Source organism: Bison bison, unplaced genomic scaffold (genome assembly GCF_000754665.1).
Source record: "Bison bison bison isolate TAMUID 2011002044 unplaced genomic scaffold, Bison_UMD1.0 scf7180017864373, whole genome shotgun sequence".
Taxonomy (NCBI): domain Eukaryota; kingdom Metazoa; phylum Chordata; class Mammalia; order Artiodactyla; family Bovidae; genus Bison; species Bison bison.
The window spans coordinates 5,227,331-5,233,910 of NW_011494945.1; positions in this window are offsets into that span (position 1 = coordinate 5,227,331).

Sequence of the window (6,580 nt, forward strand, 5' to 3'; positions counted from 1 at the left end):
TTGGAGAAGACTCTTGAGAGTCCCTTGGACTGCAAGGAGATCCAACCAGTTCATCCTAAAGGAGATCAGTCTTGGGTGTTCGTTGGAAGGACTGATGTTGAAGCTGTAACTCCAATACTTTGGCCACCTATGCGAAGAGCTGACTCATTTGAAAAGACCTTGATGCTGGGAAAGATTGAGGGCAGGAGGAGAAGGGGATGACAGAGGATGAGACGGTTGGATGGCATCACCGACTCAATAGACATGAGTTTGGGTAAACTCCAGAGGTTGGTGATGGACAGGGAGGCCGGGCATGCTGTGGTTCATGGAGTTACAAAGAGTCAGACACGACTGAGTGACTGAACTGAACTGAACTGAGCCTGGTCCAACTCTGCCTGGCTATATTTACTTATCCTTCAAATTTGAAATCAGATGTCAGATCCTTCTAGAAGTCTTTGAGGTTACCCCACCCAGAAGAAATTACTTCCTCCTTTGAGTTTTAAAGACTTTGACTTGAACAGGGGGCAAATGGGTGTCTTCCAGAGCTTACTGCCTAGTAACTTGTGGGCATTTCTTATGGACCTTCAAGGACTGGTGGTTTGAAGTCACCAGATTTCCACTCCAGTCATTTCAATGGTAACTCTGCAAAAGCCACACTTTTTTTTTTTTTTTAACCATACTTTTTTTAAACAAGTAGTGCCAGTGTTGTCATGAGCAGTAGCTTTAGAGTAAGACCGGGCTACATTGGCACCTGGCTCTGCAACTCTCAAGCTTGGGCAACCTTAAACAGATTGCTTATTCTCTGGGACTCACATTTCTTACCTGAGTATGAGGATGAGAACAACTTTGATCTTAGAGAGATATAAGAAGTAAATGAGATAACCAACATTAAGTTCTTAGCATAGTGCCTGGCATATAGCATATATATCTATTTCTATATCTATCTATCAAATTTTTATGTAAGGGATCATACCTTCTACTCATGTTGCCTCCACACACAGAGCAGAGACAAATAAAATGTATATTTACTAAATGAAGGACCAATCTTACAAATAGCCACTCCCTTAAAACTTCTCCCAGGCTTCTACCGAAAGTGACCAATAGCAGGTGCTTGAGGAAATGAAAGAGAATTGGAAGAAGCAAGCTGGGATAGAGGTGGGGAGAAGGAAGAGGGAAATGGTGATCAGGAAATAAAAGCCCCTTCTAAGAAAGAGTATCCTAAGAGCAGTGAAAGTAATCAGGGTGAGCAAAAACCAGAATTATTTTTGTTCCTTAGACTACCCCCCGCCATCTCTTACTTGTCTTCTCTCAGTGGATATCAGGTGAGATAGCCAGTGACATAGGCTCTAGTATCTTTTGAAATTGTGCAGCATTCCCCCTTCAGTCCTCCTCTTGTAAGTGGGCACAAGGCAATTGTGCTGCAGTAGTTACAGCTTTGGAGAAGCCAATGGCAACCCACTTCAGTACTCTTGCCTGGAAAATCCCATGGACGGAGGAGCCTGGTAGGCTGCAGTCCATGGGGTCGTGAACAGTTGGACACGACTGAGCGACTTCACTTTCACTTTTCACTTTCATGCATTGGAGAAAGAAATGGCAACCCACTCCAGTGTTCTTGCCTGGAGAATCCCAGGGACGGGGGAGCCTGGTGGGCTGCTGTCTATGGTGTCACACAGAGTCGGACACGACTGAAGCGACTTAGCAGCAGCAGCAGCAGCAGTTACAGCTTACAGTGCTTGCAGCTGCAGCAACTTCCTGATCTCTGGGCTGCAACTATGGTGGTGTGACCTTGAAACAAATATTCAGGTTGTGGCCCCTGACTTCTCCTCCAGCCCTTCCAATAATATTGAAAGTATACAGTCCCTTTTATTGTATCCCTCTCTTCTTGAAATACGTAGAGAGGTTTTTGTTTCCAGCACTAACTTCTGCTCAATACATGTAATATATTTAAAACAAGCATATTAAAGTTAGTTTTAAATGTTAGTCAATTTAAAGTTTATTTTAAAATATGTTTATAAAATTATGATATATAGATAAACAGTCACTAATGGCTGTATACTAAAGAAAGGACTTGGAGCTTCATTTTATTGTCATCAAGAATCTGACATCGAACAGCAGCTGAGCTGTGTCCTGAAGAATTCATTGATTTGGCCAGAAAGTGGGGTGCTGGGGTGAGGTCAGCTTGGACATATACATTTGGGAGTCATTAGTATTAAGTTTTGAAAACCAGAAGACTAGATCATGGGTTTGCAAATCCATGCAAACTTTTTTCTGTAAAGGGCCAGATAGTAAATATTTTAGGCTTTGTGGGCCAGTCTGTCACAACTACTTAGGTCAGCCATTGTAGTTTGAAAGTAGTTATAGATAATCTGAATGAATGAATGTGACTATGTTCCAATAAAAGTTCATTTGTATAAGCAGGTGGCAGGCCAGATTTAGCCTGTGTGCTATAGCTTACCAGCTCTTGGACAACACGATGCTACTCGGGAAAGTGTAAAAAGAGACAAGAGAGCTCAGAGTCCTGGGGTTCTCCAACACTTAGGGAAAATTGAAAGAGGAAAATCAAGAGGTTAGGATGGCATACATGCAAAGGAAGATGTTTCAAGAAGGACAATATGATACTGTGGTGCTAGTAAACATTCTGAAAGATTTTGAAATGCCCTCTCAAAAAAAAAAAAAAATATTTGTTTAATACCCTTTCTTAGGGTTATCTTCATATTTCATAGTATCTGACCTTTTTATAACTTTGTAAGTTGTCAAAAACTAATAATGCAATAATTCTTGTTCATAGAAATGAATTGTTTCCTGTGGAAAGCATTGATAGTGTTGGTGGTAATGGTGAAATGCATTTACTCTTTGGATAGACCATTTCTGCATCTATTTGTAACTTGTTATAGCATTCCTTATTGCTTTAAAACATGGACTTTATTGAATTCTTCTTTGAACTGATTGTAATATCTTATTAATGTTCTTATTAAATAATGAGTAAAATAAGATCATTGATAAGTGTTCATTGTATATTTGTATGTGAGCCATGGTTTTAATAACTTTTTTAGCGGTAGAGATTGGGTAAAATAAAGATTGAAAATTGACCATTGAATTTGGCAACACAGGTCATGGCGACTTTAATAAGTTACTTTGGAGGAAGGAGTAGTAAAAGATTGGAGTAGATTGCATAAAACTGTAAAAATAAAGACATAGGCACAGGGAAAATAAATAGACCAATGGAACAGACTTAGAGATTACAGAATAAACCCAAAGGTGAATAGAAACTTTATAGATGACAGAGGTGGAAATGTAGTGAAAAGGATGGAGTTTGTTCAATAAATGGCGCTGGGACAATATTTTACCAGTATGGAGAAGCCAAAATTGAAACTTCGTGTGTGTGCTAAGTGGCTCTAGTTGTGTCCAACTCTTTGCAACCCTATAGACCATAGCCCACCAGGCTCCTCTGTACACAGGAGAACTGAATCTTTACCTCAAATCAAATAATCTGTTCTAGTGGCTTTAAGCCTTACATAAGAAAAGCCAAAGGCTAAAACTTTCAGAAGAAAATAGAATATTTTTTGATTTCATGGTAAAGCCAAAAATTTTAAACCAGGTGCAAAATCACAAGCTATAAAGGAAAATATTTATGAATTTGACTTCATTAAAATAAAAAATACCACTTTTGATCACCAAAAAACCATAAAGAGATCAAAAATACACTTATTTCCAGTGCTTAACTGACAAAGGTATCTGGACTATGCAAAGAACTCTTACAAATCAAAATAAATAAAATGAATCTGGTAGGAAAATGCGCAAAAATATGAATAGGCAATTCTCAGGAAAGAAAATCCAAATGATCAATGAACATATGAAAAGATGTACAACCTCAGTACTAATAGAGGAAATGCAGATTAAAACGGCAGTGCAATACCATTTCACATCTCTGAAACTGACTAATATTTAAGAGTTTGATGAGCCAAGTATTGGTAAAGAAAGGTACAGGGAAATTACAAATTTTATACTCTTCTGATTGGAAGTCAAGTTGGTGAAACAACTTTGGAGAGCAATTTGGCAATAGTTGCTAGTTGATGCATGTACTTCACTACACAACTCCATTCCTAAGAATATACTTTGGAAAAACTCCAGTATATGCACATAGGGACTCTTTACAGCAGCATTGCTATAGTAAAAAATCAGAATACAATCTGCAAGTCCATCAATTAGAAAACTGTTAAGTAAATTGTAATCTGTTGGAACAATGGAGTACTAAATAGCAAAGAAAAAGAAATGGACTAGTTGTTGTTTAGTCATTAAGTTGTGTTTGACTCTTTTGCAACCCCATGGACTGTAGCTCACCAGGCTTCTCTGTCCATAGGATTTTCCAGGCAAGAATACTGGAGTGGGTTGCCATTTCCTTCTTCAGGGGATCTTCCTGACCCAGGGTTCTAACCTGAGTTTTCTGCATGGACAGGTGGATTCTTTATCAATGAGCCACCAGAGAAGCCCACATTCGGGTAACCAAGTTGGTATTTGCAGAGTTGGAGAATTAGATGTTGGTATGAGGAAAACACCCACACATTTCATGTCAGAAGTGTTCTATGATATATAGAAAACTATAAAACACTGATGAAAGAAATCAAAGATGACACAAATAGATGGAGAAAATACCATGTTCATGGATCGGAAGAATCAATATAGTGAAAATGAGTATACTACCCAAAGCAATCTATAGATTCAATGCAATCCCTATCAAGCTACCAATGGTATTTTTCACAGAACAAGAGGGCAATGGCACCCCACTCCAGTACTGTTGCCTGGAAAATCCCATGGATGGAGGAGCCTGGTAGGCTGCAGTCCATGGGGTCGCAAAGAGTCGGACACGACTGAGCAACTTCACTTTCACTTTCCACTTTCCACTTTCCACTTTCATGCATTGGAGAAGGAAATGGCAACCCACTCCAGTGTTCTTGCCTGGAGAATCCCTTGGATGGAGAAGCCTGGTAGGCTGCAGTCCATGGGGTCACACAGAGTCGGACATGATTGAAGCGACTTAGCAATTAGAACAAATAATTTCCATAATTTGTGTGGAAACACAAAAAAACCTTGAATAGCCAAAGCAATCTTGAGAAAGAAGAATGGAATGGGAGGAATCAACCTGCCTGACTTCAGACAATACCACAAATCTACAGTCATCAAGACAGTATGGTAGTGGCACAAAGATAGAAATATAGATCAGTGAAGCAAAATAGAAAGCCCAGAGATGAATGCCAGCACCTGCGGACACCTTATCTTTGACAAAGGAGGCAAAAATATACAATGAAGTATAGACAATCGCTTTAGCAAGTGGTGCTGGGAAAAGTGGTCAACTACCTGTAAAAGAATGAAACTAGAACACTTTCTAACACCATGCACAAAAATAAACTCAAAATGGATTATAGATCTAAATGTAAAACCAGAAACTATAAAACTTCTGGAGGAAAACATAGGCAGAACACTCTCTGACATAATCACAGCAAGATCCTCTATGACCCACCTCCCAGAGTAATGGAAATAAAAGCAAAAATAAACAAATGAGACCTAATTAAACTTAAAAGCTTTTACACAATGAAGGAAACTATAAGCAAGGTGAAAAGACAGCCTTCAGAATGGGAGAAAATAATAGCAAATGAAACAACTGACAAAGAGTTAATCTCAAAAATATACAAGCAGCTCATGCAGCTCAATACCGGAAAAACAAATGACCCAATCAAAAAATGGGCCAAAGAACTAAATAGACATTTCTTCAAAGAAGACATAAAGATGGCTAACAAACACATGAAAAGATGTTTAACATCACTCACTACCAGATAAATGCAAAATCAAAACCACAATGAGGTATCATCTCACGCTGGTCAGAATGGCTGCCATCAAAAAGTCTACAAACAATAAATGCTGGAGAGGATGTGGAGAAAGGGAACCCTTTTACACTATTGGTGGGAATGCAAACTAGTACAGCCACTATGGAGAACAGTGTGGAGATTCCTTAAAAAACTGGAAATAGAACTGCCATATAACAAGCATGACCATCCCCATGGAATAGACCATACCCTTGGAAAAGAAATGTGAAAAAGCAAAATGGCTGTCTGGGGAGGCCTTACAAATAGCTGTGAAAAGAAGAGAAGCGAAAAGCAAAGGAGAAAACGAAAGATATAAGCATCTGAATGCAGAGTTCCAAAGAAGAGCAAGGAGAGATAAGAAAGCCTTCCTCAGTGATCAATGCAAAGAAATAGAGGAAAACAACAGAATGGGAAAGACTAGAGATCTCTTCAAGAGAATTAGAGATACCAAGGGAACATTTCATGCAAAGATGGGCTCGATAAAGGACAGAAATGGTATGGACCTAACAGAAGCAGAAGATATTAAGAAGAGATGGCAAGAATACACAGAAGAACTGTACAAAAAAGATTTCACGACCCAGATAATCACGATGGTGTGATCACTGACCTAGAGCCAGACATCCTGGAATGTGAAGTCAAGTGGGCCTTAGAAAGCATCACTATGAACAAAGCTAGTGAAAGTGATGGAATTCCAGTTGAGCTATTTCAAATCCTAAAGGATGATGCTGTGAAAGTGCTGC